The sequence below is a fragment of the Aythya ferina genome (genome assembly GCF_964211825.1).
Source record: "Aythya ferina genome assembly, chromosome: 9".
Taxonomy (NCBI): Eukaryota; Metazoa; Chordata; class Aves; order Anseriformes; family Anatidae; genus Aythya; species Aythya ferina.
This window is the reverse complement of record NC_140305.1, coordinates 5,973,896-5,993,780: the sequence shown is the minus strand read 5'-3', so window position 1 is coordinate 5,993,780 and position 19,885 is coordinate 5,973,896. Positions and strand designations below refer to the sequence as shown.

The following is a 19,885-nucleotide window of genomic DNA, read 5'->3' as shown; positions in this document are numbered from 1 at the left end:
ATATATATAAAAAAGTATTTCCTTATATGTTATAGATATTTAATATTTTGTTGGTTTCATTCTTTAGAGGATTCTCACAAGTGCCTATCAAGGAATCAGGCAAGTGAGCGTATTAACTTAAAAGCACTATAACTGTAGGCCACCCTTCCGTCCTCTCCTGAATAACTGACCTTGCATCTCACCTGGCAGCGACACTTTGCTGTCATTTCTGTCCTACTGCAATGCCCCTGGCTCTGTGTGTGGTGTCAGGCCAGCATGGACACTCATTTTCCTTTTTGGTCCTGACCAGCAACACCTGGAGCCTCCAGCACCCACCTTACCTGCTGTGGGCCCAGGAGCTGCATTTAAACTCAGCCCAAGGATCTTGTTCCCTTCCTAAGGAGGATGGAAGTGGGGCTGGTCTCCAGTTCTGCTGCAGCCCTGTCCTGCCTGGTGGCTGTGGGCTTGGCTGGCTAGCTGAGCTCCTAGCTGCTGCCATCTCAGCATCTTCAGCTTAGTGTGTCATGGGCTGAACAGAAACATCTAAGCAGAGGTGAAACCAGGCAGAAGTGGAGTTAAAGCAGCATTTTCTATGCATTCAGGAGAGAGAAAATAAAGCACTGAAAAAATTGCAGTTTGATAAAAAAAAAAAAAAGGAGATATTTATGAATAGACTGGATGTGCTCTAGTGGAGGAAGCAAGAATTACAGGGAGGCAATAAATATTTACCAGTATCTTAAATAATACAGTTAAATAACACTGGGAAAACATCCTAAGATACTGTTGTAATTTAAAGCCAATGCAAAGAAACTTGGTACACTTTGTGTATTAAAAAAAAACACAACCCTTAATTGAGTAAGTGGGAGAGTAATTCCAGGTACTCAGAGCACCTGCGTTGCCTACATAGATGCCTGTCACTTGTGAAACAGTTCTGAGGCTTATGGTATGCTGGACTCACCAAGGTATGCTGTGAATAGATATTTTTTTCCACACTGAAAACGGTGTACTGTTTTGGGATATGCTTTTGGTTTGAAAACGTGTTCTGTTCAGTTTGGTGCAGGGGGTGACTGTTGGCAGCCACCATGAGACATTCTCGTCCTTGAATCTTGGGTCCCCATTATGTACTTCTGAAGTCTGTATGTTTTTCCATTAAAATATTCCTCACTAGCTTCAGAAAGTTGGAAATGGTCACGGGAGTTGCTGTTTTTTGTAACAGCTACTAAAATCAGTGTTGTTGCAGAGCTGTCCCATGGCATGCTGGCTGCTGGGGTTTATTGGTGGTTTGCGGGGCGCTGTCAGATGCAGAGGGAAACTGGGTGGTCACACAGGAAGGTGCACCAGGCCTGGTCTGTGTTATTTCCTAGTATTTTCCTGCTGGCCATGTGAATCTCTTGCCTTGCTTTTTAAGCTTCCAATTTAAATTTCACCAGCACGTGGTGCAGCAAGGTCTTTGGCCTTGAGCAGGGCCCCTGGCTGCCGCACGAGGAGTGGTGTGGTGGTGTGCAGCAAGGCAGCACGTGAGGGCTGTGGGCGGGAACCCCAGCTGCTCTGGTTGGGCTGACTTTGGGCAGGTAACTGAAGCAACTCGTGTCCCTGGGCTGCTAACATCAAATCAAATTCACTGCGTATTTGTGACAGCGGTAGCAGGAGAGGAATCTCGCTCGATGCGGAGCTGCAGGCATCGTGCCAGGGGATGTGTGTGCACTGAGTCTAGAGCAGGGGTGGCAACACACCCGTGTTGTCTGCGAGGTGCTGTGGTGGTCGTGGGAGGATGCTCGTGAAGCCTTGCACAGTAATCTTTGAAATACCCTGGATTTAATTTTGGTGTCAGGCTGCTTGTTTCTGCTGAGAACAGTTTACAGCGGAGATGTGTGTTTATAGAGAACTGTTAGGCTGCCCTTTAAAGTGTTTAAATAATATTGTATCAACATGGTGCAGACTGATATGTATCTTAGCAACTGTGTCACGTTCATGATGGGCTAAAAATCCAAACAGGAATCAAACAATCTGGAGCCTCGGAGCTTAGAAAGCTGAGAATAGGGAGAAAATTACAAGGTTATTCTGGGCCCAATGGATGCTCCCCTTCAGCTTCACACTGTGCTAATCATAGGTTAACAAGTATCTTGAAACTATAATTAAAATGAAAGATATATATACACATCTCCAGAAATGAATACCATAAAGAAACTTCAGGACAAGACAAATATTGAAATACCAGAAGTACAATTGATGTTTGAAGGAAGGTTAAGTCTAAAATAAAAGAAAATACACTTGCCTGCTTTCATGTGTTCTACTCATTTTCAGTCAGTTCTTAAGACTGGAAAACTCTGTATTTGGACACTGTCTATTTACCCCAAGTGCTCGTTGAGTAAGAACAGAGGTGCATCTCTGTCCCTAAGCGCTAACAAATGCATGGCATGGTGTTACGAAGAGGCGCAGCGCTGAGCTGTGCAGAAACCTGCTCCAGAGCGGCGTCTTCAGGCCTCTTGTTCTCAGGCAGGTTGAGGAGGTTGGAAATTATCCTAGAGCCAGCAACAGCCACTTGGCATCACATTTCAGTTATCTACTGAAGCAACTCATGTCCCTGGGCTGCTAACATCAAATCAAATTACGGTCACCTCCTGCTTATCGTGTGACTGTTTTGGATCCTTCCTGATCAAATGTATGAGCTGTAGTGTTTAATTTCAGGAGGCTGGGTTGGTACTGTCTGCAGTGACTCTTACACCAGGGAATGAAGCTCCCTCCACAAGGCACGTTTCAGCTTTCAAAAATGTCATGCAAGAGTTGTTCAGATTTCCCAGGTACTCATTTAAACAGAGATCTATGACTCAACTAATGGCTTGTATGAAGCTGATATTTAAAGGCATTATTAGTTAAGCCTATTAAGTACCCCGAGGATGATTATAGGTCTGAGTTTCTAGCTGTCAGTACCTCATCAGAACTTTCACTCATCAGGTGTCTCTGCTGCAATACTTACAAGGCAGGATTGTGCTTGCTTTGTTCATCTTCCTTTCCAAGAACAGAAAACCACAAAGATTTCAGTGCTTCTGCTTGATTGCTACAGGAGTGGTAAATAGAAGTGTGCAAGGAGTTGTGTACAAGGCTGACAGAGGATCACAAACCCATGAAGCAGCTTATTAACCAGGTGACACCATGTCTTAGCTCCAGACATCCAGAAGTGGTTTCCAAGCAAAGCATTTCTGTCGCAGTAGAGGATGTTCCCACTGCACCTGTCCTGTAAGGGATGAGAGATGTAAAAGCTGTTCTTAAAATAAGAATTTGTACCACCAGGGAGGGAAACCCTCCCATCTGTTCATAGCTTTTACTCATTTTCCTTCGAGTCTTGATTTTCATTAGTGCTTTTCTGCTCCTATTGCCTCCCAGGAAAGACGTCCTCAACTCCACTTGCTACTCCCCCACCCCTTGCTGGCTGGGGTAACAGCTGGTGTTCACAGGAGCCCTGGTCTGTGGTGTCACTCCAAATGCATGGTGCTGCTGAGGCAAGGCCCAGCATCCTGTGTTCCTGATTGCCCAGTGATGAGAGCTGCCGTAACGAAGGGAGCCTGTAGCAGGCTGCACCCAGGATCAGGAGGTGCCGAAGGTGTAAACAGCTTAGAGTGAGGTATCACCTGCAGGAGGAACACGGGCTCCCAGCCTTTTGAGGCAGGTGAGTGAACAGTAAAGAAGCTTTCAATTGAAGTAGCTTTGTCTCTGAAAGCTTATGCTGAATAACTTTCTTATTTGTGTCTATTCTTAGATGCTCCTGACCTCAGAATGAGAAGGAATCGGATCTATCTGATTATATCCCTAAGGCCAGCGGGCACACTGCTTTCTGATTTTCTAGAGCAATACTTCCCTAAGGTCGGAGTGAGCTAACTATGGCAAGAATTTGTACTAATTATTTGAGAGGCTGTGAGTTCAGCTGAAAATGGGAGGGTTTGAATGAAGATTTTGTGTCTACATGGAGAGTAGGAAGAAATACATGAATTCATTTGCATTTTTTCAAGGCTTCCTGGTTTAGAGTAGTCTTTCTGGAGGTGTTTCGCACAGGAAGACCATAGTTTCCTAGTAAAACATACAGTAAACTAGGTGGAGTTGTTACAACATTTGATATGTGTGTTGTTGTTTTTTTTGTTATTCAGCCAAATTTAATTCACATAAAATTGCTGGTATTTATTCTACTTTGACTTTTTGGTAAAGCCAGGACAGGTGAATTTTCAAATGATACGAAGTGTGAAGTGCTGTTTATTATATAGTACTGGCTACATTGCAGAATAAGGGAAATACAACTGTATTATTTAAGATATTTTGCATTTGATGTTCCTTGCTCAGAGACTGATAATTCATTGTCTGTAAGTAATGAATATTTTTGACTCATTCTTTGAGCACATCTATCTAGAGGAGTGACATTGATTTGTTTGTGTCCTGGATATTCTAAGGAATACTTTCAATAGTTGTTAAAAATCCCTGAAATAAGTCTTAAGAAAGAATGAAGAAGTAATGTCCCAACCTGAAACTGATACAAAGTTTGTTTTAGGTATTAATGGTTATGAACATAGAGTTCCTGAATGAATCACTGCAGTAAGTACCTGGGAGCCTTGACAGAGCACGGGCAGCCCCTGAGGCTGCAGCAGGGCTTTGGAAGGAGGTGAGATGTGTGAGAACGGAGTTCACTTGGCACGTGGAGATTAAGGGATCAATTTGGTAACATGGAGCAAAAATACAGCTACTAAAGTTAAAAGGGCCTTGAGCTTGATTCACTGCATGATGCTGAGGGGGCACAAGGAGGTTCTGTGGTTTTACTGCTTATTGTTCCATGTGTATCTCTGAGGAGTGGAGGTTCCATTTAATCTTTAGTTACTTCGACCTTCCCAGTTCTTGTGTCATGTCTGAGGCTGGAAATTTTACTGACCATTTATGCTTGGTAACCTGAATCTCCCAGCTGGTGGCTTGAACCTTTTCCAGGAAATACAACGGATGGTCTAGGCATACCTGTGTGTTAAGACAGGCAGCATTTCACCTTCTGAGGCTGAGGACTTCTCAAAGACCCCTGTGGCTCCAGACAGGCATATGAAATACTGGGGTGTTGGGAGGAGCAGTAGAGATGGGAAAGAACAGTAACTCCAAGAGTTGGAAAGGAAGCTTATTCTTAAGTTATTCCTTTGGAAACAGTATTTAAAAAATAATAATTAAAAAAAAAAGGGGGGGGGGGATCTAAATAGAAAGGCAATGTAATGATTTCTCAAGAGCTAATAACCTGTTCCTAACAACATAAAAAAAAAAAAAAAAGTGAATTTGGTTTTATTGGATGGTAAAATCCCTTGGGTCTCTTAAATAAAATGCCCTTTTTGGTGAAATCAAATGATATTGAGATCTTTCCTTCTGAATATCTTTCTGTGAGATGAAGATGCTGAGTACCCTGCCTCCCTGCCCCTTCAGCAACCAGTCAAGGGAGGGAAAAAATATACCTGGGTGCTCTGCTTCTTTATCAGCCTAGACTGTTCCTGTCAAAGTGCCAGGATTTTTTTCAGTAGACACCATGAAGAGAAAATTTCTTGTGACTCTCCCAAAATAATGCTTTTTAGAATCCCCTTTCTTCAGAGCAACCGCCCCAATTCTGAGTTTTTACCTCCCTCCAGAGCAAGGGGGAAAACATTCAAACCTTTGTCACTTTTTCTGCAGGAATGGATGACACCTTCCAGTCAATTCTGAAACGTTCGCTGGATATTTGTCCAACATAGCTATTGTGGAAGGAGTGCCATGCCATGAGAAGAAGCGTTGTGCCTGGTGGGGGTGAATGCTGCCATCTCAGTGGGCTTGCCCTAAGATCAAAGATATTACAAGCCTCATAGGCAGCCTCCTTCATCCTGAAATCTCCAGCTGAGCCACACAAATTGTATTGTGTTAAATTCTGAGAGCTGTCTACTAAGATTCCTTTTGTCAGCCAGTTCAGATTTTTTTTTCACTGCTTATCTCTTTCTCTGGATTATCTCTTTTTTTTTTTTTTTTTCCTATCATGTTTCTCTTTATGTAGCACCTACTTTTTTCCTATACAAACTTCCTTCTTGGGGGGCAGGGAAGGGGCATGACACAAATCTGTTGGATTCAATCCCATTTCCTACTGATAACAGCATTTTAATTTTCATCATACTGAAAGATGCCTTCCAAGATATGTCAGAAGAGGAGAACTAGACAGTGACACCAGTATTCCTTCTGGCAAAGTAAAAAATGAAATGGCATAGCCTGAATGCCACGGATGATTAAAACAAGCATGCACCGTCTTAATACTAGAAGGCTCTCCCTGGATGACAAGGCAATAATATCAGTGCAATTCCGTGATGTATGTATTTGTTCTCTTCGCAAACTATTGTGGTATAAGGGCCTTGGTGCTTTTTGCTCTTGTTGACTTGTTCCCTATTCTGGGATTAATGACATTGATGATTCCCTTGAACTGATATTTACACAGTACGTTCCTATTGACAAACTAGTTCTTGGGTCACAAGTGGGAGTAGATCAGCCTTTGGTTGATAAATTCAGAAATTGTCATATATGTATTTGTCTGCCCGCGCTCCTGCTTGGCAGGTACATAGTTATTCAAGCCTGCAAGCCTCATCGATTTTAAATGATATTTTTTGGTGATCGCCTGTCAGTTTCCTGAGCAGTATTTTTTTAGCAGAATTTCCTAAAATAGTATAATTTTCCATCAGAAAAAAGTAACCATGTTCACTTCTGACTGGGTTGACTGAGAAAAAAAATAGTGCTGTTGGCAATCTTTTTGTTTGTAGATACTTCTAGTGAGAGATTATAATAATCTGATGCTTATGATGCACCAAAGTAACTGAGGTCTTCAAATAAATATTAATTATTTCATCTCTTCTTTGAGGTGAGTCTAGGTCATGGTTCTGAACTAGCTTTCATCTTACCTCTACAGTTACACAATTTGACACTTCAGGTAGAACTCAGTGGGTTTGATTACATGAGAACCTGTTTGTTTACCTTTTCTAACTAGACTACTTAAAATTGCTTTTCATGTCCATTAATTTTTTTAGAATGACACTTTAAATTATATGACTGTTTTTTCTCCTAGACCTTGTTTAATATTCAGCTTCCATGTTTTGGTTTGAATCCTGTGTTGCAATGTTCTCATTTGTTTTGAAATTAGCTATGGTTACAATATTTGTTTCAGCTTTTTTGAGCACTTTAGAGTAGAATAGTATTTAAATCAAAGATTAATCATGTTGAGTTTTGTCATTAGAGAGTTCCATCTGCTAAATTTAAAATTACTTCAGGTTGAGTAATTTCAAGTATTACCAGCAAGACATTTAAGCTTGGGCTTCCTTGAATTCTCTGTTGCTTGAAATCAGAACTCTTCTGCTTCCTTTATACTTGCTGACAAATCACAATACAATATTTACAAGAACACATTGTCCAATTCCATTAGTCACAAAGATACAACCAGATGACATTCTACTTCTTTCAGCACCTGGAAAGCTTTTATTTAAATCTGCCAAAACATGTGATTTGTCATTCTTTCTGAGATATTTTGCATCAAATATGCAACAACAACGGTTCTTCTGTATAGTTGGTTATCACTTTGTCCATGCCTGGTTACTGGACAGGCTGTGCTTGAGTAATGGGAAGTATGTGCTAGTAACTCAGTCTCTCATTAGCAACACTTGGCCTGATGCTTCAAAACAGATTGCAGTAGGAACACAGATCTCTCTAATTTCATGAAGACTGGGTATTGTGCTCATTTATATCTTTTATTCCTTTGTGCTCATTTATATCTTTTATTTTATGTTGTTGAGTGGTAGTTAGGCTGGGGCTGCTGCCTAGCAGCTATATTAGTGTATTTTGTATCAATTTTCTCTGAACCATCAAATTTGCATGAAGCAAATTTCTATAAATCATGCTTATATATTTATTGGGAAAGATTTCCAAGTATTCTTGTAGAAATTGGAAAACTTCACCTTGAATTAAGTCTGAGCAATCAATGTCTCTTGTGAAAACTTCCATTGAAGACTATTTCAGGAAGTAGAAAATAAGTAGTACACTATCTCCAGTTTTATAGTCAGCAAAGCAATTCATTTTTCATGTTATCCTTCTAATCTACTGTCCTAGTGTTCATTGAACTAACCGGCATGTTGGGAAGTTAATTTAGTATCTTGGGTCAGCAAGCGGTACTGATGAGATGCTAATCTTGCCTTGACCTCCCTAGATAGATACTACTGCAAATAGGCAGGTGAACTATTTTGAGCTCCATTCTGTTTCAAAGATATAGAAGAATATGGAGGAATAAGGCTTGAATTACTTCTTTTGCTGGAACTACAAATAACTAGCAACTCTTTTCATTAAAGGGAAGCACCAGAGGTGATTTCACTTCCTTGAGAGTCATCCTGAGCTGTAAAGTCATAGCAGCCCTCATTGTTAAATATAAGGTAAGTTCCAAAACCAGTAACCCCAGATTGCTGTGTCGCTTGCTTTCTATACCTTTTCACATTTAACCTTTTGAAAGTTTTTATACGAAACTAGTTAGTTCCAGGACTTTGCTCTAATTACCAGTAGGAGCCAACTATATTTCTGGTCCCAAAAGCTGTTCTTCATTGGAAAAGCTCAAGTCCAAATCTTTGAGAACCATGCCATATTTTAATTTTACCCTTTCCTTTCATTTACCCTCTGTGTGACCATGAGCAGAATCTTTAGATGCTAAATTTCACCAAAGAAAAAAGCCATGCCTTAGTTTGTGTTTTTTAATGCAAAAAATCTGCTTTTTCAAGGCTGATTAGTTAAGAAAAAGATGAAGAACCTTCATTCACCATTGCATAATAACTTTCAGTATCTTATAATGGATTTTTAGCATCTAATATAGAAACTAGCAATACGGTATTACATTACTCTGACCTACATGTAATTCAAGAATCAGTCAGAATCAGTCAAAATAAATATGTTACCACTGTGGAATTTAATCAATACAAATATATCTTCTGTTTTTATGCAACAGCAAATGCCAGAACATGTATGAACATAAACTGAGGCAAGCTGCATGAGCTGAAGTGTGTATACTAAGAAAAAAGACAAAAGTTTAACAGCTTCAAAAAAAAAAAAAGTCAATACAAAAATAATCTATTATTCCCTTTTCTTAGGGTCATTGGGTTTTACAGAAACCATGAGGATCATTCATTAGAACAGTGTTTTCATGCCAATTGTTATATATCAACACCAAAAACCACTTCAGTTACATGATAAATATTGCTCAGTGAAGAAGCTCTTTAAGAAAAATGTGTAACCATGTAATGATTTTTAAACTAGTAATCAATTTTGTGTGTCTTAAAGTGGATAGGTCTTTCTTGAGTTTTGTTCTTTTTCAAGAGGAATATAGTGCTTTAAAATGAATTAAACACACAGTGAATGTGGGCATGGAAAAAATACTTTGAAGAAAACAAAAGCGTGAATCTGAACTGCTCTGATGTGCTGCAGTGTGACTCCAGGCTTCCTGGGAAAGTTAACTAGAGTGTGAGCTTTGCTTGTGTTTGTGGTTCTGTCACTCCAGATCATCCCAGGCTTCATGAGTGAAAGCTGTTATCTGTTGAAAGACCATTTGTAAATAAGCATGGATTACAACAAGTTTTGGTGGTTTTGCTGTCACTGTTGCACATACCTTGTTTTGGCAATTGCTGCTTTGATTTTATTTTAAGCAATGAGGAGGCAGGAGGCAAGCTGGCCGTGTGCACACCTGCTACATGCCAAAGGCATGCATGGGATCAGCTGGCATGTGGAAATCCCATCCTGCCTTTGGAAGTAACAAGCAGTTACAATGTTAGGTTGAGTATTGAAAAACTTGAGTTAGGTCTGACTAAGGAGCCTCTCATCTTAGGGAGCAGAACCTCTAAGAAGGGAATGGCTGAGGGAACAAACCTCACTCCAAGATTTAATCATGCATATTCTAGGAGATCTTGGCTCTTCCAACAAGTTTGTCAGAAGCAAACACGAATTTGGGTAAGTTAGAATAAAGGATTTATTAGGAATTGATTGGATTTGTTTTATGTCCAGTTGTCACTTATTTCAGTCTTGTGTAGTATGAGCTTATAATCAGTCAACCTTTGTAGCATATTTTCTTGATTAAAAAAAAGAAAAAAGTTTCTAAGTCATTTTCAGAGATTTCAATATAAAAATCCAACTTCTGCTAAGTATAAAGTTTTTTTTGCTAGTCAAAATGTGCTCAAAACCTCTTCTTGCAAGCACTGACTGTTGCTAGTTCAGCACTAGATCATGAATCCATATTTTGTCAAAGCAATTTCCAGTAGTTAACTTAATGCCAGCCCCGGTTTCTGGAATGGAAGCACAGGAGAATATTCATAAATAAATTACCCTTAACCTCCATTAAGCACTTTGTAAATTAAGTCCCAGGTTCACAAGGTTATTTAAAAGCAGACCTCATATGTAGCTGCCTAATTCTCTGAGGGAGATTGAAACAAATGTGAGTTAAGAGCTAATAGAGAGCTCTGGATCTGGGCCTAAGTGAAAAAAGCTTAGCTTAATTTGCCTTAGGTCTACCTTTCTCTATCCCATACTAATAACAAGTCTAAGTCTTCAGTATTCAGACATGGAAATTTGGCACTCCACTGTTTACTACTGAAGTTCACTTCTGACCAACAAAGGAAAACACAAGTCGTGCTGTCACTGGGACTGTGTTTGTATGTTTACAGAGTGTAAAACTTAATTTTAAATTGTTTTGGTTTTATTCAAGCATGACCATGCAAAGTACTTGAAGGGTCACAGGAGAGTTTGCTTCTTCAGTTTGTTTCTTCTGGACCACTATAAGTCTAAAGCCCATTAAATTGGGATATAACCAGGAATAATAATAATAATAAAATACCAGTTGAGCTGAATCAAATGAGAGTGGTGAAAATGAGATGTGCAAGTTAAATTCCTTTTTTAAAAAAAAATGTTGTGGCTAATGGAAAATAGGGAACACTTCCTAGTTTTAATTTCATGATCTTTAGCAATAGGTGGCCTGACAAACAGAATTTTACTTAGTTGTTGAAACAGCAGCAATACCTTGACACCAGACGTCCAAAAATGGTCAAAAATTGCCTTAGTAGGGCAGGGAAAGGTTCCCTGACCTGGAAATGTTTCCAGGCAGTCAAACACCTGTTTCACTTCCATGCTGTACTTTGTTTTTCAGCTTATGGATGGCTGGAGTGCAACGATTCATCAGTAGCAGAATAACTTTATTCAAAGGCTAAAGAGTTCTTAGCTGATCCAATTTGGTATATATAAATACGGTTGTGATATATGTTCATGTAAATGTGGTGAATAAATGCCTTCATTTACTCTTCTTTTTGCAGTTTTGTTATATGTGTTCTACAATAGTGGAACTACAAAACCAGTCTCTTTCTGGGAAACAGTATCATCATACCTGTTGGCTTCAGCTTCTGGATTATTCATTTTCCTGTAAATTAAAATTCAGGGTAGATTTGATTGCAGTTAAATTTGATAGAAGCTGAGTAAAGACTATGGATAAACTATGAGTATAGCCAAAGCAAGCTAAAGCAACTAAGCTCTGCCTTGGATGCCTTCCACAGTTTAATTTCCATTGTATTAGTACTAATTGACCCCATTTTGCAAATTTCTGAGCTCTAGAGGTTAGTTACATACCAATATTATTCTGGCATCATATCAGGAAAATAATCAACACCTTAGTTCTTACATCTTTTTAGTAGACTTTTTCCTTTGTTTGAGATAGAAACTAAGGCTATGGCAGGTGGATTGTTTTGTTGCCTACCTACAAATCTGATTTTCACAAGTTTATTTACCGTCTGAAGCTCAACGTGAACAAAAAAGTCAATAGGTTTTTCCCTGACAAATCAACGTTATATATATTATTCAGTTCCTTAGGGACTAAGTGAATGTTTCTTCTTTTGCTACCTTTTTCTTCTATTAAGGTTCCTTTTTTTTTTCTTTTTTTTTTTTTTTTCTTTTCCTATTATAAACTTCCATTCTTGTTTGTGCTGTTAATAATAAATAAGAGTTCTGAGAGTTACTGGAGGGGAAGGAAAGTTGGGGACCTAGCATTAAGCTAAACAAGTCTAAACATCTCTAAATGCGTAATATGTAAGATACTGGCAACTTTAGTTTTAATCATTTTACATTCACAGAGTACTTCTCAAATTTAAAAAGGCACTAACTAAAAATGCAGCGTTACAGGGATTTCACCACTGTATTGTGCACTCAAATTAGGGAAAATAGGGTTTTGTCTAACTTTATGTGTGCTGATTATTGTCATGATCAACATAGTGTTACAATCTAAATATTATATTTAGTATTGCAATCACATTATGGGCTCACCTCTGACAACATAAACATCTATCTAGAAAACACTTCTATTTAATATATATATATTTTAAATCTGGATTTTTCTTATTTCATGTTGAATAGTCTGAAACTTTTCAAAATTTTGTGAAAAGCCTGAGGGCGACAGAGGCAACGTCAGTTGTCTGGCAGTGAAGACATCCCCTCACACCTCGCACTCCCTAACTTTGTTATTGTTCTACCCTTGCATCATGGACCTGAGAAAATTCAGACAGCATTGTTGCAATCACCTGTGCATTTCAGGAAGGTGGTGTTAAAACATGTATTCAGGAACCATCTTTCAGAATTGCTATCTTTCAGAATTGGCAGTATTGCATATGGTATCTGCCACTATAACTGCAGCATTTGCTGAAGTTTGCCACAGAATGTCCAACATAGCCACAATTTCTGGCTGTAATTGGAAAAGAAGATACTTGTGGTTAATTTTTGGTAACAGTTTACATGTGATAGTTTTTGCTTTTTTCACTTTTTATTCTGTCAGAGGATACATCGACTTATGTTGATAAAGCCTGGGCTTCGTTCAGAGATGTTTAAGGCATTGCCAGTATTCTGGGCCAGGTCTTCATGGTTATGTTTTCTCTTGTATAGCTCAAGCAAAAGTCATGGGGTAAAAAAAAATAATTAATAATAATAAAAAAATTGCTTCATTTTATGAAATCCTGCACTGTTTTGGTCCAGAGAAAGCTGCTGTGTTTACATTGTGTTTTAAACCCTGGCCATTATGTTGCTTCACTGCTTCTGCAGAGGGTCATGGGATTCTTTCCTTCACTGCTGCTGTGTGCGTGTTAACTGCCCGGAGTCTCCTGGAGAGAGCCTACTTCCACCAGCTTCCAGCAACTTTACTCAACCACGAAAAGTCTACCTGTGCTTACTGTGAGATCTAGCTATGCAGGGAGAACAATTAGAGAAAGCTGGCTAGCTCTTTTACACAGGCTGTACCTAGCTGTCTTTCACTGCCCACAGACAGGTAGGAAGTCATTTAAAACCAGTGAAAACAAGATGAAACAAGATGCCCAAGTGGAATGAAATAGACTTAGGGTAGGTCTTGCACAGTACAGAATACACCTTTCTGCTGTGCAATCTTTGGGGGCTGCAGTAAAAAAGTTTATTATGGTGTCTTTGAACTGTCTGAAAACACAGTCTGTTGAATTACTTCTCTGATCATTTAAGATTATATATCTGAATTTATACTTCCAGTAAGATCTGTTATTACTCAAGGAATGAAAGCCCAAGAACAGTTTTTCATAGGATTGCTTTAAATATTTGCTTTTTGATGTGGCTCTTTCCTTTTGCCTGACTAATCTCACCAACAATTTGGTATCTTTTCCCATGATAAACCAAGTGGTGCCAAATAGTAAATGAGATGGATGCTGAGTTTTGGGATAAAATATGAAAGTTCAACACATTCAGAGACTTCTAAAGTTTTTATTGCCATGGAGGGAGAAATTGCTATTCATGAGAAAGAATCAGGGTCTTATTTCATGGGTGGCACATGCAATGGAAACCCAGCAAGTCTCCAAGGGGATACTTGCCACATCTTTAGTGTTCAAAGCGTGTATATTTATAGCATGTGATGACAGAAGCCAGGGGAATAATGGTCTGCTGGGTTTGCAGACCAGCATGGGATACCCATGCAGTATTGGCAAGCAGAAGTGGAGGACAATGGAAAGTGATCTTGTTCTAGTGAGCTTATTTGGCAGGCTCACTTCTCTCCATCCCACTGCATGCTCTCAGTCGACCTTGTCTCAGTCTCTCATTTCTCCCAGTCCTGGTCTTCTTGCATCCCTTTTTTCTTCCCATCTGGCTAATCAGTCAAACAGATAATCTGCTGTAGAGAGATCCTCATCTCTCAGTGACAGCCTACAAGTGGAAGATGAGATGTGCAGGAAGCAGTCTGTTTTCTAAAATACTCTCTGGCCAAGATTTGATAGAGGCTAACAACTACAGAAATTAGCTTTGCATTTGCTCTTACTTTGTTTAGGCACTTTTCTTTCATTTTCTTGGCTAGTGCCTTCCAAAAAACTTCCTGTATGCTTGCAAGCTGTGGATATACAGTCTCCTTCTGTGGGATGCTCTGCAGGAGCTAAAGCATGTCCAATCGCTCTCCAAACACTGTGGTGGGAGCAAGCTTTCTGAAGGATAAGTTGACTGTGGCAGACTAGAATGACTCAGCCATAGTTTTAACCACTAAGGATCATGTAGCAACATATTTTCAGACAAGAAAAATGCCAAGAGTAAACCAGATGAGTTCTCAAACCACACAGCAGAATGAAAGTGGTGGTTATGATACAAGCTGTTTTATCACCCTAGCAATTTTCCAGTGGTCTTGACTATAATTTTAGTAAATCCAGCTGTAGTGTTTAGTTAAAGAAAAAAAAGTTTGGAGTTGGTTTGGGGTTTTTGGTTTGGCTTTTTAGTTTTGGTTTTCTTTAATTGACTGAGTTTTCATATTCTGTAAAAGGTCAGAGATGAATGGGAAGGGTTGATGCATTTCTCTGTGAGCTCTACCTGCCTCTTTAAAAACTGTATTTTGTTCCTACTTTGGCCTGAAGTTGGCAATTTATCTGTAACAATCTGTATCTTGTGGTCTAAATCAGCCTTACTCCAGCAGAGAAAGAGAGGCTTGGCAGCTTTGAACTAGAGACATAAAAAGTAGCAAGGTTGTTCTTTTATAATCCCATAGTATACTTTTTACAAGTCTTCTCTCTAATTGTGGTGAACATGATGGCCACCCTCCCTTCAAAGTCCTCTTACAGGGAGCACATCTTTTTATTTCTGGCTGGCAAATGAGAGGGATGGCCTGGCACAGACAACACTGCTGGAACTCGGCTGCCCCTGCCAGCAGTGGCTCCCAGATGCTTGTTAGATCATTTCTGAAACCATGATAGTCTAAGAGGGCAGCAGGATCTGTGGGAAGAAGTAATAGTTTTTATTAGATTGATATTCTTGGAAAAAGACAGGCTTTCAGGCACTCAGCTTGTCTTCAGGTCTGAAATTGGCTTCTTTTCTGCATAGTCTGCCCTGGGCTGAGAGACTGAGTGCCTGCAAACTACTCAGCTATTTTGTTATTATTATTATTTTATTTATTTATTTTTATTTTCCAGTGGTAATGAAGGCTGGTACCTCTCCCTGCAAATGCTGACTTGACTATCAGATAGAACTGAGACTTCATTGGGTAGCAGAAGCTAAACTAGAAGCTAAACTAGTCTGCATTACTTCATCACAAACCTGAGGTGGAACAAGTCAAGGGGGTGTGAGTTTCTCTTCACCTGAACAAGTCCAGGGCTTATTTCTCCCTTTGTTTTGCCTATAGCAATGACCCTGTAGGGGAACAGAAATTGAAATTCAAATAAAGGCAATACCAAGAGGTTTGCTAACACAATGTTTACCTTAGCTGCTTGTGCACTTCTTACACACATTTTCTTCCTTTTGACACTGGGCACGTTCACAGCAGGTCCCTTAGTTGATTCCTTGCCTGACTATACTGTAGCTAAATGATAAAGTTGTTACAGGAGTGGTGACTCCAACATCTTCCTCTTAAAGGTCTGCATAGTTCAATCAACACCTCCTAGAAACAAAAAGTCGTGGCAATACGTATACTGTTAACTTCTGCATAGGAATACATGAATATCAAAACCAAAGCATACTTAACAAGAATAGATCCATTGTTGTTGCCTGTTCTGTTTTTCCCTTATGTTTGTTTCTGAACAGCCGAATACATTGAAATTCATTTTTATTGCTAATGTCTTGAATTTGGCTCTGCCGAAACCTTGTAGCAGCACTTGCCAGCTGTCTCTGCTGATGGGCAGCCTGGCCAGCTGCTCCTCACCCTGGTGTATGACTCTTAGAAGGTGAGAAAGAAGTTTCCTGGAAGGTATTAGTTTCCTGGGATCTTGTTTGTGCCTGTTAAAAGGCTTCTTGCTAATTACTGAGTGAGTCATGCAATCCTATTGAATTACAGTATATGCACCTGTAAAATGCTCTGCCAGATAAAACAGATTTTCTCAGGTATATCTGGATGTATTGATGTCAAAGAGAGCTTTGTTTGGGATGGGGTGAAAAGTTTTACTTCATGTGCAACATCCAAGTGCACCCACAATTGCCAGATCAACCAGCCCCAGGTGTGATAAATGTGCCAGCCTGAGCACCTGGGCCTCTTTTGGAGCTGCTATCGTTTTGGGCCATGAGGCTCAGCTGTTCTAGGATCTTCACCTTCCTGCTGGCACGTGTGGGGCAGGAAAGCTGTGGGCAGTGCGAAGCTGGGTTTGGCTCTGTGAAGTGCAGCCTCTGGGTGCCTTGGAGGTGAAGGGGCCTGGGGAAGGGGAGCAGCGTTACTTTGTGGTGCTACCGAGGTGTTTCTATTGTTTGTGGTAATTTAAAAGTCCCCTGGGAGCTGAGCTAAGTGCTTGTTTAATGCTGGGGTCTTCCAAGGATGTCCTGGCTCGAAAAAAGCCTAGGGACCAAGCGAAAAACTATTCGAGCTATAAAACTATTTGGTATTAGCACTAATACCAAAGAATTAGGATAAAAATCTAAGCTTTCAGATGACCCACCTATGGCACTGAACAAATGAGAGATGTCTGAAAGGGCATGTTTGTGTGTGTGGCTGTTTTATCAGTTGTTCCCAAGGAGCTGGTGTTTTGATGGAAAACGTGGGGTCCTTTCTCCTGTAGACAGACCCCCTGATGGGAGACAGGATGGTGTGGGACAAAGGTGGGCTAGCTCCATAGCAAGCTCAGTGGCCCACTTGCAGGCTCTGGAAGCTGTGGCTGCGTTGCTAACACAACTCTCCTTTCCCCTTTAGGGAAGGCAGTGGATGTGGACTGAAAAGCAAGCCGTTTTTTCCAGAGCAAGGGAGACTTGCAATGAAGTACCTGGAAACTGGGTGAAGGTAAGTCAAGTCCTTTTATGTGGCTACCTTCAGGCACTTAAGATTGCTATCTAAAAAGCCAATATTATATATAAACGTGCTTGTATTTAGTGCTCATTGGGAGCAATGTGTGATCATCCTTTTGATGTCTTTTTTTTTCTTCTCAGAATATCAGTGGCATATGAACTCTAGAAGGAAAATGGTTTTCATCACTATTGCCTGAACTTCTTAGAGTGACACTATTTTTAATTTTTCTTGCAGCTTTCAGACAAATTGTACCTCTATCTTATGTTGGTCTAGACCCTTCCATAATTGATTCATAATGCAAAGGACTTTGAAACAATGCTTTTAGTTCTGGTGTGTCCTTTCAACAATATCTATCATGGATAGAAAATTCATGAAAGTCATGTGCTTGAACGCAATAAAAAAAAACAGTGGGGGAAAAACACTTCTTCTGTGAAGTATTCTGATAGTCCTTCAAAAATAAGAGCAGCTTTAAAATTTTAAGCTTGTCCTGTTAACAGGAATAAGCTCTGAAAAGTAAGATCTCTAATTGAACCTTCATTATTTAACCCTGTGAGTCTAACAGGGTAATTCAGAAAAGTTGTAATTCACTTTAACCCTATCAAATAAGATTATTAATGCTAGAGCTGTTTATACCACACCAGTGATCTCAAAACTGTGGGCTCTTCCATGGCTACTTTCATCAAGATTTAATCTGTGATTTATAACTTGTAGTAATGAGTCAGACTTTTGGTGGTTTCCGTGTTGCATCTGCAGGAAGTGTTACTTTGTGAGCTAAAGCCATAGATATTTACCCTGTGAATAAATCCTAAGAGTGGCTTGATCATTTTATGCGGTTTACTGTATGACTGGACACACCTAGCTGCTTCCATGTAGCTTCTCACAGTACATGTTAATGAGGCAAACTTTCTTGTTCAAAAGAAATTTTACAGAAACTTGAAATATTTTCTTATGTCAAAATTATTTTTGCTTCTGTTTCTTGCTTTATACAAAAACTTAATGTTTTAAGATTGTACAGATTCTTATGATTTCCCTACAAGTCTTTTGAATTATAAGTAACAATTTTTCTTCAATATCACTGCTTCATGTAATTTTTGAATCTAGTTTTAAACTTCATGTTGAATTAATTAAGCACAGCTATTTCCATGCTGACCTCCACAGTAACTCTGGTTGTCTGTTCTCCTGGAGCAGAGAAAGCTGTGAGAGGCGAAGAAGACTGAGTTTAATTCCCTTTGTACTGATCCTGTATTCTTTCACCTAGATGTCACTGCTGGAACTGTTTCAGAGAGGTAGAGGCACCTGCCACAGCAGCTAGAGCAGGCCTTTTTGCCGTGTGTTTCCCAGTCCCCTGTACACAGACACTCCTTAGCAGAAGGCCAAAATCTCCTGCAATAATTGTGCAATGCATTAAATATGAAGATATTTAATGTCATGTGCCTTGTCATCTCTAGTGCCTGAGGCATGGGTTTCGTTAAATATATCCTCACATTGTGCTTGGCTTCTAATTGTTAATACTGGTAATTAACTTACCAGATCTTTAATGACAGTCTTGAACTTAGCTGCCCTGGATCTTGATCTTGTTCTGTTTCTGTCATAAAGGAACAGAAATCCCCTACCCTCATTTTCCCTGGTATTTTCTGTATCAATAAAGCAACCAACTTAAGTGCCACAAATCTTGAATGTTTTTATGTTAAGACTGTAAAGTAGGCAATAACATGCCCAAATGTTGTCATGATTATTTTATAGATCTTGGGTTGAATTGCTCTCTACTTGTGTGAAACTAGCATCACCTGTGTCTGTGAGGTGCAGTGATATCCATATGCAACTAACTTCGGGAGAAGCCACTGAGCCCAACATGCTGTAGCCCAGTGTAGTAATTGATTTGGCATAGGAAGAGAATGTGTGCACTGGTCAAATAAACTTTCTTTTAAAAGAAAAAGTCAGTCAGCCAGAGTAGATACATATGTATGAGTTCACGTGTGCGTGTATGTACACAGCTCAGGAGAAATTAGTGAGATGTCCAGAGAATCAGAGAAGAAATAAAAAAGCAGGGTACACGTGGGGAGCTGAGAAGTGATTGCTTTTTGCAGTTTCTTGGGAGACACCTTGACATAGAAACTTGCTCAAGCTAAGGAGTGGGTTAATAGGTCCTGTTTGGAGTGATCGTTTCCCGTGAATAAGTTTTCATAAGTTCAGGGGGTTATACTGCCATTTCTAAAGAGCACCAAGTAGAACTAAATACTTGTCCGCATTTATTTTCCAACAATGCGGACCTTACTGGAAAACATCATTCCTGTCAAAACTGACTTTTTAAGTATGGGTAAAAAATGTCAAAAGTTTGTGGTTTTGTTGTTAGGGAGATTTTTTTTTTTTTTTTTTTTTTTTTTTTAGGGTTCTGGGAACTGAAATGCAGCCTAAAGCTAAAAATGACACACCCAAATATGAAGTTTTGATAAAATCAGACATTCTAAAAATACTTGAACTTGGTCTAGCTTCTTTTAAGTAAAGGGTAGTTATAAGAAATCCTTGTTTGATAGAACTGAATCCTGACTTTGGTCATGTCCAACATTAAAGTGGTGGAAGCATTATTGAATCCCAATGAAGAAAAAATACAAACTTTTCTGTATGGGCTTGTGAAAT

The 19,885-nt window shown here is 39.5% G+C and overlaps 3 long non-coding RNA genes across 3 annotated transcripts; 2 read left to right on the top strand and 1 right to left on the bottom strand.

Moving 5' to 3' along the window:
• Positions 1-390: 390 nt before the first annotated feature.
• Positions 391-5,049, top strand: LOC311441754. Its single transcript, XR_014696197.1, has 5 exons — positions 391-941; positions 3,364-3,646; positions 3,737-3,840; positions 4,517-4,627; positions 4,945-5,049. It is a non-coding gene; the product is annotated as an uncharacterized lncRNA (long non-coding RNA).
• Positions 5,050-13,329: 8,280 nt separating this feature from the next.
• On the bottom strand, positions 13,330-16,236 carry LOC311441085. Its single transcript, XR_014695791.1, has 4 exons — positions 16,004-16,236; positions 15,741-15,919; positions 14,324-15,258; positions 13,330-14,211 (listed from the first exon to the last, which is right to left on the bottom strand). It is a non-coding gene; the product is annotated as an uncharacterized lncRNA (long non-coding RNA).
• Positions 16,237-16,503: 267 nt separating this feature from the next.
• On the top strand, positions 16,504-18,628 carry LOC311441081. The gene is made up of 3 exons (XR_014695786.1): positions 16,504-16,653; positions 17,156-17,242; positions 17,389-18,628. It is a non-coding gene; the product is annotated as an uncharacterized lncRNA (long non-coding RNA).
• The last annotated feature ends 1,257 nt before the right edge of the window (positions 18,629-19,885 follow it).